Source organism: Oryzias melastigma, linkage group LG19, assembly GCF_002922805.2.
Source record: "Oryzias melastigma strain HK-1 linkage group LG19, ASM292280v2, whole genome shotgun sequence".
Classification (NCBI taxonomy): domain Eukaryota; kingdom Metazoa; phylum Chordata; class Actinopteri; order Beloniformes; family Adrianichthyidae; genus Oryzias; species Oryzias melastigma.
In genome coordinates, this window is record NC_050530.1 from 14,381,924 (window position 1) to 14,394,695 (window position 12,772).

A 12,772-nucleotide genomic window follows, 5' to 3' on the forward strand; every position below is an offset into this window, starting at 1 on the left:
TTGAATAACAAAATGAAAAGGTAAATTAATTAATTGAGTAATTCTTTAGAACCTGGAAGCTCTTAGACTATTTTAATACATTCAAATGATCAAAAATGTTTTCTTTTCTAATACTAAAGTTAGATCGATATTAAGGTATTTCCATACAGATAAATAAAAATGATTTATCAAAGCAGAGTAATGCTCTTAATCTTGTACCATAGACTGTTTTGGGTGAAAACAGAGCTCAAGCTGTGCGGTAGGTTGAAGTGGAAGTGTTTGGACCGCTGCAGTGTTGATTTAATGAGCAAACTATGGGGATGAATACTTTCTGTCATTGCAGGTATTACAAGTCTGTGCCTTAGGCAGCCAGCCAAGATTGATCATTCCGATGATTACATTTTGCCGATGGGAGATGGAGGAAGAGAAGGAGGGATGAGAGGAGGGAGAGACGAAGGCCTATAATGACACAAATGATAATTACAGAGCCGCTAATACCTGAAAGCCAAGCTGAGTACTTCTGCCCTCAGTCCCACACAGCAAGAATATCATTTTAATTCCATTTTACATATGAAATCTATGAATTATTGCAACAAAAATGATCTGATTTTTAGACATATCGATTTAATTAATTCAGAGAGGTTGTTAGCATCTAAGAAACTAATAGTTTTTAACCCTTTTTACAACTTTTATATGTTTTATTCTTGTAATCTTATCTGGACAAGATTTAAAAAAAAAACATCAAAAAGTGCCACGTTAATCCTTTTGGTTTGGTCATTTGTAACAAGACAATCTTTTAAGGAAAAAGCCAGTTTTTATTTTAAACTCCTTAACATGTTATCAAACCTAATATAAGTAAAAGATAAAAAAAAAAAACACAATATAAGTAAACATAATTTCCGAGTGAACTCTCATCTGGAGGTAAATTTAACCTAAAATGACTGTGGACATGTTTCCAGTAGTAAAGTTGTAGTAGTAAAGTAGTAATTAGTAGTAGTAATTTTCTGAAAAATTGTGCAAAAAGTCTCTTACGTCTTTTTTCGGTCCAGTACGGTCTGGTAAGGAGTGGTACGGTACGGTCCAGTTAATTCTGGCGAGGGTTTCTATTCAGTTAAGCCTCGCTCGCACTGAGTGGTTTGTTTTCACGCCGCATGGTTGGTGTAGACCGCTACCATGTCATTGTTAAGCGACGACTAGAAAAGCAGCAACAATAGAGGTCATCCAGCAGCTCGTCTTTCTTTTGCTTTACTTCTGGTTCATCTTGTATAACAGGAGTTTCATATTGCTTGAAAGAAGAATTCGGCTGGTGGAAACATTAGCCTAAATGAGCGCTCTAATGTCGTCATCATTCTGCCTATCATCAGGTGGCTACAGCGTCTCCACCCCAATCGTTCAGTTCCATTTTTCCGTGGACCTACAACAGTTGGGGGATCTCAGGATGTTCTGCTTTGGTCCACTTTAATGGGTCCATTTAACAATGGAAAGACTCAAAATACTGGACCAAACTACACTGCTCAGTGGAAACAGGGCTTTAGAGACCCAATTTGAGCTTCAAGAAAGAGGTCAAAGGTTAACTGTAAGACCCGATTGTACTGATTGCAATATCTCCACATTTTCATCACCACAACAACCACAATCAACACTTACAAACTCTCTTTAGTGCTCCTGCTAACCTTGGTAGTTTTTTTTTCTCCGTGTCTCGTCCTCCCAAATCAGAGCTGACAGACCGGCACCATCGTGACGTCACAGCACCTAAATGAAGTAGGAGCAGCAGCAGCCTAAGAGCTGTGAGGTTCATCTGTAATGACTAATGTGGCTCTGGCGGCTGTTGCCTACATGCTCTGTGAGGGCTGAATCTGCTTATCCTGGACTCAACATCGACATCATGCATGGCTGCACATGGACAGGTCATGGGAAGCAACATGATGCTCTAACAGTGTCTGCCATTTATGGACTCTAGGCACGTGCTAGTGTTACGATGCGTTTATGTTCATTATTTTGTGGGAATGACTCATTGTAACCTGATGAGAATGACTGTCAGTCACACAGTAGCCCTCAAAGGGTGATAATCATCTCCCAATTAGCTGGTCTAGAGTCAGGCCGAACATGAGATCTGACTCCTTTGTTGATAGCTTTATCTGGACGACAACATTCCCCGCTTTTGTAAACCCTGACCCCACTTTCTACCTTTGATCGACACATCGGAGGCCGCAAAAGACAGAGCAGATCTCAAGGTTTGTTTTTCTGTTTTATGTCTAAAAATCAGTCAGAAAATTGAGCTAATCCAGCCACCTGTTTCAAAAAATGGATGAGTATGAAAGAAGGATTTACTACAAAAGAAGAATAAACAGAAACTTGGGCAAAGGGAGGAGTAACATTTGATTCAAACAAATATTTAATATCTCAGAGAAAGACAGGTTCATGTTTGCTGTGCAGGTGGAGTAAGACTAAGGGTGAAGACAGACTGCAGGTGAGGTGAATGCCAATGAAGACAATGGAGAGAAGTCAGGGCTTCTTAAGACCAGAGCTGCTTCGGCCATTCCCTCTGTTTTTGGTTGGCAGATGGGGCCTGTCGTGGCGCCGCCTGAAGGAAGGCATGGGACGCCGTCGCCTCCTGTAGCAGCTCACAAACACAAAATGTCTCCTTCAGTTTTATTTCTTTCTCTTTTTTTGCCAGAAAGACTGCAGCAGCGACAGATTGAGAGCAAACAGACCGCCAGGCAATCAGCTCAGACACCTTAGAACGCCCTGAGGGTCCCTAATCTTGCTGGCAGGTGGAACAGCAATTAGGTCATCAAAAATGAAAAAAAAAAAAAAAAACTTTTAAAGTGCCAATATCAAGAAATACAGCAGATCAACACTGAGATTTTATTGTAGTGGAACATCACACCATAACATGGAATATGGTTGGATGTCAGGAAATCTAGAACTGGGATGAAGAGCATTACATCCTACATTTGATTGAGAATGTTTTTTTATCTTTGGCTGTGAGGCATAACAGAGCTATTTCTGTTTCTAAAAGTATCTTTAGGATTTTCAGCAGTTGATGCAGTTTATTTTTTTCAGACTTAAAGACCAACTCTAATGAAATTTCATTTTTTTGTGTTTTTAACATGTTTTTGTGTGTTTTCTGATAATGTAGAACATGTATATAAAGAAAATGAAGCTTAACTTTTCATGTTTGTATATTTCTGTATTTAAATTGTTGTGAATCAGGAGATGATGAAAAAATGTTGATAAAATTTGCAGAAGCTACAATGGCAAACCACAAGCTCGCTGCTCTGCTCCATTCTGATGCATCCACTAATTTACTTCATATAATTTCAATATGTGGCTGCATGGTAGTTCAAATCCCAGCCAAGATCCAGCTCCGGCTTCCTCCAACAGTCCAAACACCTGCTTACTAGGTTGATTAGTGATTAAATTGCTCCAAGGTGCACATGTTAGTGAGTGACCTGTCCCGGTTGTACTCTGCCTTCACCAAACTGTATCTTGGTTGGCTCCAGCAACCCCATGACCTCAAAGGGATTCAGAGTTCTGATGATGGGATGATGCTGCTGTGGTTAGAAAAACAGTTGTCCAAGCCAAATATGGAAGAGCCAGCACAACATTGATTGCAAATATGAGCTTTTTGAACCTCTTTATTGCTACACGTCACCAAAACTGTTGGGATTTTTAGTGATTAGACAGTGAAAGATGAAAGACTTTTAATGGACCCTATTAAACATTTTTTTAAAGGAATCTGAAAATCCTTTTTTGCCATGAATGAACTCTGTTGTGATAGACGACAAAAGGGAATCAAAGAGACTGCTTTTAAGTGAAGAGCACTGACATGAAGTGTCCTCTTCAGTTATTAAAAACACATTTAGTTCAAGAAAAGCTTAGAGACTAAAAGCTGTTGTGTAATCACCTAACTAGGTGATTATTTCTGTTTTTGTTCACTGATTTGGCCTTTTCAGTCAACCCTATGATTGTGTGCACATGATGAAAAAAAAAAAAAAAGTTGATCCCTATAAAACAGGAAAACCAGTATGTGTGTGTCAGGGCACACGTGTGTTTGGGTAACGGAGTGAGCGTGACAGTCAAAGATGGGCTGAAACAAGTGTCCTTCTGCTTGATATCTCAGCCTCCATCAGGAACAATCAATACAATCGCTCACAATTACTGTCACAACACAATGAATTGGCCTGTCACATGGAGTCTGCCGGGCCACGCACACATGCATGCAAAAGCACAGACAGTCAAACTTTTGGATGTTGCTCATTTGTGCAAGAATTCACACTTTGGATTGTTGACATTTGGATTGTTTATCAAAGCGTGGAGCATCTACTCAACATTTGCTGTGAAGAATGATCATTTGATTCAACAAACGACTGCACAACCAAAGCAATCAAACAGGAAGATACGGGTCATTAAACAGTGAGTCAAACTGCTGGGAGATTGGCGGGATTGAGTCACTGGTAAGTGTGTCTGCATAGTTGGAGGTGATGGATGATGAGCTGCGATTTTATGTCGTTTGAACTTCAGCAGCATTGGCATTTTTTTATGATACCTATAGACGTGTGTCTGATAGAAAAGGTTTTATCAGATGGACTAATGGTCACAAATAGAACCTCCACCACACAATGGGAAAGCATCGGCAGAATCTTCAAGATTTCATGCCACTGCCCTATTTTTTTTTTTTTTTAATCGTGGGCTTGATCATTGATTGCGACAGTCAGGCGTGCAGAAAATTTTTGCATGCCCCTGGGCTACAGGGAGGCCAGTCCCAGTGAACATTTCTTTGTGGGCCCCATGTGGTTTACCTTTGGGCTGAACTGGTGGGTTTTCCCGGCGGCTCCATGGTGACCTCACCTGTGTTTTCCCACGCTGCCTTGAGTGGGCACAGCAGTCTCGCTGGGCAGCGGAGCTCGCTAACTCACTACGCTGTCCTCCAGGCAGCTTGTTAGCTAATTTTTTGAGCTAATTCTTTTGCTGAAAAACAGCTAGCTTTAGCCTTTTTTCCAGCTTAAGCTAAAAAAAAGGCTAAAGCTAGTTATTTTTTAGCTCAACATGGAAAATTTAAACTAAACTTACAGTAGATTGGAAAAAAATTCTAAGTTGATAATTTATACTTGGAAAAACTCATCAAATTTTGCACCCAAATCAAATTAAGAAATAAAAATAGTTCAATTCAATTAAAACAAACACTTTCATATAAACTATAAGGAGTACCTTTGTAAACAAAACTTTTCATAAGTATAACTTTTTTTATCGCAAATAAGAAGGTGTCATGTTTTTGATCACTACTAAATATCTGAAACTTATATAAAAAGGATTACTTAAAGAAAAAAGAAAAGATTAAAAAAATAGATAAAAATCAAAAATTTTGCCTGATTTAAACCCTGGGCACACTTTTTACATTTTTAAAACTAAAACATTATTACTTTTTCCAATGGTGCCTTTAAGTTTACATTTTGAAAAAAAAATCATCAAAACTGAAACACAAGGTCACAAGCCTTGTATATTTATCAATCTGCCACAAAAGATCTTCCCTTTTTTAAACTTTTGTCTCCTCCTCCATGTTGTCTGTCTTTAATCTCTCCGTCTAGTAGAGGATCTGTCCTTGTTACATGCTGCCATATTGACTCAGGCTTGGTAATAGATATCATGTCTCTGTGGGGGGGACATTCATCTTCATACAATGGGCACCGTGTTGGGACACGGAGCGAGATAAAGGGTGAAAGAAACAGGTGACGGGACACAAATGGTCAACAAATGGAAAAAGAGTGAAGGGCGATGGAAAAGATAAGGAGTCAAATCTGACAAAAAAACTAAAAAAACAAAAAGAAGCAAAGCCTTTTATGTTGATTTCTGCTTTGAGCATCGATGACAGGTGGGGGAAACATTGGACAGGTGTGGAGTACTTACAGGTTTGTGTAGGCGCCATGAGAACGATGGTCATCATGTAACGATGTGACAGATGCTCAAAAACCAGAGGCCCTTCCTGTAGACACACAGTGAGTAACACAGCTTTACACACAATCTCTCACGTGCATTCTCTAAATGTCATGCACTTTCTTTGCAAATACTACACATTAGGCATTTCCTAAAAAGTCAGTTGAAACACCTCTAATTAAAAAATCGCTGATTATGAGGGAAAGCCTTTTTTTGGAGTTGTTCCATTTTTTTCAACTCCAAATATGGAAACAGTTTCTGTTGTTTCAAAAGCCATGACATATAGTGTCATAAATATGGAAGTCAAAGAGCAAAGCAGATAGCAGCACAGAACTAGCTGCTGCATTGCCTCTCAGACAATGTCTGATGAACAACTTCCCTTACAGGTGGATCCAGGCTGCCTCCGTGAGAGAAATGAGGAACCTTTATGGAGAACAAGTATTCCACATGAAATATCAAGGCTGTAGACCTTGATGTGATATATTTATCTATGGGCATGCTGCAGGCGACAGGTCGTAGTGAACAATTAAATCAAATACATGGGGAAATAAGGGTGAAGTAGGTGAAATTTTCCAACCTCCCAAATCTTGTGCGCCGCGTAAGAGGCCCATCATGTGATAAGTATATGCTCCCTAACCACATACTGACCCCGAATTTACACCAGTGTGTATGCGGGGCGTCTCAAGGAGTTTGACTCGCAACCGTCAGTTAATTTACATTGACTGTTGCATCTCCAGTCTGTCCCCCCTCCCCTTTGGATCGAGGAGTGGTTTGTCCTGTCACCTCCGTGTGAAGTAGTTCGTCCCGCTCTCTTCGCCTGTCCAACACTTAAACAATCAGCTGTTTCTGAACCTCAACAATTAAACTTTTGTTGTCCGTGACAGTGTTATCCACGTCAGAACGTCACCATAAATATGAAATGTTGGAATTTTCTTTGGAATTTTGTTAAATTACCTCAATACAATTCACTTTAATTTTTCAAAAATACCAATATTTTTCAAATTACTAGTAATTGACTTTGGAGAAAAACATATTTTTCTGTTTTAAAAACAGTTGGCTCAACATTTACTTCATTGTGTTCAGAAGCACTGCTGTGATTTTTACATTCTGTTTAGCAGCCTGTCAGCAAACACTAGATGTGAACCTACACAAACACACACACACACCCACACCCACACACAGACACAGCAAGGTCACTTTGGGGCTCTGTGTAACCAGCGGTGTTGAATATTTGGACTATTCTCTGCTCTTGATGCCACTTCAAATAGAATCCCACACAGAGCGATTGTTAACAGGATTTAGTGGCTTTGTGGTTATTTTTGTTCTTGCAGTCACTTGTGGTTTGACAAAGTGTGGTTACTACCAACAGGCTGAAAGAGTGACCTGAACTATGTGATCTTGTTTATTTGGTTTTCCTGAACATAGTCAATAAAAAAGAGGACAACAGGGAGCCAGGAAAGCAGTTTGAAAATAGGAAATGCTTTAGGAATGAAAAAAGCAGAATAGTAAAACAGTTTTCATGATTTCTTTATTATAGTGCAGCAATAGTGAAAGGTACGGAAGCGACCACGTACACTAAGATTTCATATTGCGTCGTCATCTCAAGATCAAAAGTTAATTGTTCTGTTATCCTAAGACTTATTTAATATCATTATCTGGGGAAAACAGCTTCCTAAACCATAAGGATAAAATAAATGTGTCACCTTGTTCATCGCAGGCATTTTATTGTAAAAAAATAACCCTAAATAGGTGAAATCTGCAGGAATACAGATGTTTTAAGGCTGTAAAACTCCTTAATGCACAATTTATTCACTTGTCTCAAAAAGTAACATTTTCATACTTTTCTGTTTTATTTCAACTCTCCCAGCTCAAACTTTTATAGAAAAATAAGTCAAGTGTCATAGAAGTAAAAATAAGAAAAAACCTGATCGAGATCTGTATCTGCATTGATTGACAAGCTCAACAGCCAATCAGAACAAAGAACAGGGAGAGCTGTTCAGAAAATGAAAAAACTTGCAAAATTGTACTGAAAAAGATCATCAAAACAGCAGAGATTGTGAAAACTTTTTTTTTCTTTCATGAAGCATCAAGAACATCAGAAACAAAATCATATAAAGAACACAACACAGTCCTACAACTTCATGAATGAAAGAGAACAGATAGAAGAGCAATGTTCTTATTTTGCATTCGTTTCCTCTAACAACAACTAGAGGGCGCTGCATCCGTAGTATTTGCTACTGACGGTAGAAGAAGTGTCGTCCAAAACAAACTTGGAAAAGAATCTTATTGTTTTCTTCTTAAACTTTGATATTTTCTCATACAGATTGAAAGATATAGTTTTCTTGTATTTCTTTTTTTTTGTTACGCTTGGCTGATTTGTTCTGAAACGTCACTCTTTTCTCCTAAAAGGGTTTCTTATACTCCAGAGCTACTTATGTTTATTTTCTTCTTGATTGGACATTTTTTTCTGTTGCAACTTTTACACCGGTGTGACTTACACTCCAGAAAACGGTATATATACAAATAGTTTAGATAGCCCCCCTGTTGGCCATTCACAATCAATACCATAAAATAAACCCAAAAAAAGCAGCGTAAAATCCGTTATCTTTATCATAACTCTTCAATTTGATACTTCTAAACATATTTTTAAACTGCAGAATGTGTGTAAAACTTTTCAAATCATTTTGTTGTGAATTCCAAAGTTTGACACCAATAAAAGAAAAACATGTTTGTTTTAAAGTGGTGCGAGCAACTGGGTACTTGAAATCAAATCTCCTCCAATGATTTAAATCTTCAGAACTAAAAACAAACAAGCAAAATCTCTATTTTAACTTTAAACATTATTATCAGAGTTTGCTGTTTTATTAGGTGTTCGAATTTCAGAAGACCCGATTTGATAAATAATACATTTGTGCTTTCCCTATACCCAACTTTATTTATGATTCTAATTATTCGTTTATGCAAACTAAACTGCAATATTGCAAAGGAACACTGTATGTAATATTGAGAATATCAAACTTAATTTCTCGAGGTCACAAAATGACTAGGGTGGGTAGAAATAGCCTTACAAACAACTGAAGACACAAGCTGTTACTGACAACATAATAACATACTCCAAACTGCTATAACTCCTGGACCAATTACGTAATAATTACTGCAATTACAACAAATTGGAGCCAATTTAGGAAAAGTCGTGTCATTTTCTAGGACATAGTTTCTTCAGAGCAGCAAAAACTATGAGCTTCTTTAAATGTATCAAGACAATCAGTTTGGTAAGTTTGGTATCAAGAAAACTTGTTAAATTATGTCAATTTTTTTCAGAAAAAATTTCATAATTTTTAGGTTATGACAAAAGTATCTGGTTATCCCAAAATCACAAGATTTATGCCAATAAGAAAAGATGGTATGTATGGCCGCTCTGAGCTTCCGTAGAATTTACTCTCATGCAAATAATGAGGAACAAAATCCTCACACAAAACCAGAAATCCTCACACAAACACACTCTCTTACACACAAAGAAGCCTGCCGCATCCCTTTAGCTGACCATCAATCTTCACTGACACATTATTAAGCATGATAGCTCTGGTGGGGATATCTATATCGAGAGGGGCTGCCTGTTTATTTACACAAACACACCCAGACATGCTGAGAGCCGCACACACACGCCTTCCTTACACTGTTGTGTTTTTCAAGTGCCATGCAGCTATCTGTCATGATTTGAGGGGAAATACATTTATAACCTCACATCTTCATTGTACTGCCTCGATGGAAGTTGCCTTGGAGGGAACGCCACAGGCGTGACCAAAGATGATGTGTGCTAAACTCTGCCAGGCAGCAACCTGAGGGGACAAACAGACATCTGGAAAACAAAGAGCACAACATCAGTTCAACACAAAAAGCTTTCTGAAGTAACTGCTTCTACATCTGAAAATGCTTTGGGATCCCATTTTACTTCCTATCCAATTATCTTTGTGCTCACTAATAAGTGAGATATTTTTGCTCATAACATTCTCAGTAACTAAAGATTTATGGGAGGCTTCTCTTATTTCATTGAAAAGTCATTTTTTTCACTGCCTGAGATTTTTATTTTCTTCCTAAATCCTTCCTAACAAACACTTTTGGGATAAGTCTCTACGCTTAGTCATAAAAAATGTCATTTTTTCCCCTACTTTTCATGCTGCAACAGTATTTTGCCCTCAGACTAAAATATGCTCCTGCAGTTTCCATCCTACCAGAAGGCTTTATGTACTGTGACTCAGCAGAGCAGGGGCTGGTGCTTCTTCTGTTTATCACTCTAACACTAGTCTTTTTGGTGATATCTGGTCAAAATGAACATTTTTCTTTGAAAATCTGTAAAGCTAAATGCAATTTAAACAACGAATGCTACAGGACTACAGAAGTTCTTTAATTTTACTTGTCACAGAACTATTTGTGTGTGTAAAAATTTGTTTTCCATTATTAAATCTTTGACTCTTCATCTTTGATGCCTTACTGCTTCACAAATCGGGCTTCTGAGATTTTACCAAAAGGATCAATAGACAGATTTACAGGCTGCATCAGCTCCACCTACAGCAAAAACTGTCAAGCTGCCTTCTAGTGTTTGGTAATGCCAACACAATGAACTCCTAAAATATGTGAGAAATATCTTCCAAAAATCCAATACAACCCAAATTCCAAAGTCAAGTGCCTTAGAAATTTCCCAGAAGTCTTTGCGAAAAGCAGTGTGCGTCAATTACTGATAAACTTTTCTGAGAAGTCTGACAATAGACTTTGGTTATATCCTATGAAAGAACAGTGGTTATGCTACATACATACTGTAAAGGGCCCAGAAATGCGCGTTCAAGTGACCACAACCAATAAAAGCCAATGTAAATGTGCAAAGTTAATGTCCAATTCGCAATTCGTCCAACCTTCCGTTTTTGGACTCCATGTACAAAATGCCCGACTTTTGAACCCACCCAGCCTGGTTTAAGTCTTGACACTTGCTCCGAAGGCCAGGTGGGGCCCACATGGTTTAAAAGTGTTGACCCCAATTGGGTTTGTCTGTAGTTTCCATGATGTTCCCACCTGTGTTTGCGCACATTGGCTTAAGTGGCCACTCACTTCACTAGCCAGCTGCCTGATAGACAGCGTAGCATGCTAGCGAGCTCCGCTGCCCAGGGGCCAGCACCCATAAGCCAATGTGGTCAAAAACAGGTAGGGACATCATGGAAACTACAGACAAACCCAATTGGGACCCACACTTTATGGCCACTTTTAAACCACCGGGCCTTGGGGGTAAGCCTCAAAACTTAAACAAGTTCAATTTTGACCAATCAGAAACTTGGATTTGGTAGTTACGTATGGGTGGCGTTCTTTTCAAAACATGGAACTATCAGCCATATTAAAACTGGTCATGGAGGAGAAATTATATAACAGCAAGTTTTTCATATATTGGAAGAGAACTGTGAAAGAAAAAATCTGGAGCAAGATTCATGAGCTTTGGACCGTTAGCCTCTTCCAACTGTGAGTTCATGAGCTGGTATCAGGTTTCAACAGTTCAGTGTGACTAAAGCTAAAGGTGCATTCAAGAACGCGTGTTAATGATAAATTGTTCTACATTTTTTGCTGGCAGCTGTATGTTAGATATCCCTGCAAATGCAGATCAGTCAGAACACTGAGGTCCACAGGACCATTTCCATACTGGATGGAACGTTTTAGAAGCAACATCTGTGGATCCTTTTGGAAAAATATAAGCAAACTAAAGACATCCAAGGGAGATTAGCGCTGATGTGTAGTTTGACAACTTAAAAACACAAGTAGGAAGTTGTTCAGATGAAGAACAACAGATTTCTGCGCCACTGGGATTTTGGTGACGTTTCTAAAATGTTTGGGGACAATGGTTAAGCTGAGGGAACCATTGGAAATGTCTTTCTAAACATCTGCTGGTCCATTATACAAGCTTTGGGAACATTTACTGGAAGATAGTCACTTTCTGGTTTTGGGATCTGAATAAAAGCAAATCACATCCTACTACTATTACCATTTGATCTGGTTCATGATCTAGTGGATTCCTACAGAGTCAGGCACAAAGACAAAAGTATGAATTAATAAAGGAATATAAACAGCTGTTAGGGAATCTTTGAGACTGGAAACATGTCAGCACATCTTTCAACATGTCATCAAGCTCAATTTAATCTAATAATATCTTCCCACGTTCTTCAAAGTCACTTTCAAAAATATTTTGTTTAATTAGCGCCATTCTATTTTTATCATGCCCTCACATGTTTAGCATTGTGGTTTTATCTTTCTGTTTTTTTGTAGTGCTTTTATGTCCTATCGAAAGCACTTTGAAGTGCCGTTTGTTGATGTACATAAGCAAGGACCTTGTCTTAAAGGGTACAGTTGTTGGTATAAAAACTCACGTATGCATAAAAACACGTCAATCTACTCTGCATTTGTTTTCGTTGGAAGAAAAGCTTTCAGTGTCAAAATTATGTACGTCTGTAAACATCCCGCTGGGGGACCCGTAAGATGAAAGCTGCTTCCTACCTCTTCAACTCGAAGGTGCCATGAACTTTGATCACAGGGAATGCAGACGTTTTAAAGCCTTCTTGCACAACTTAAAGGTCAAAATTTTCTTTGATTCTTAAACCTTGTTTTGCAACACACGCTAACGACCACACAAGAAAGGGAGGCCCTAATCGAAACACATGGTATTCTCCCGCGTCTCCTCGGTTTGGTAGCATGGGGCCTTTCTTCATTTGCTGTTTTGGCGTCTGCGGCAGGAAGGGTCCCTGCCGGCTGGCACTGAGGGTTTCTGAGAGGCGGCGGAGTGACTGACGACTCAGAGACTGTCCGTCTGTCAGACAGAGTG

At 38.8% G+C, this 12,772-nt stretch overlaps 1 long non-coding RNA gene across 1 annotated transcript; it reads right to left on the reverse strand.

Annotated features, from left to right (window-relative positions):
* Nucleotides 1-1,946: 1,946 nt before the first annotated feature.
* LOC112153878 lies at nt 1,947-9,754 on the reverse strand. Its single transcript, XR_002920563.2, has 3 exons — nt 9,662-9,754; nt 5,890-5,965; nt 1,947-2,602 (listed from the first exon to the last, which is right to left on the reverse strand). It is a non-coding gene; the product is annotated as an uncharacterized LOC112153878 (long non-coding RNA).
* Between the last annotated feature and the right edge of the window lie 3,018 nt (nt 9,755-12,772).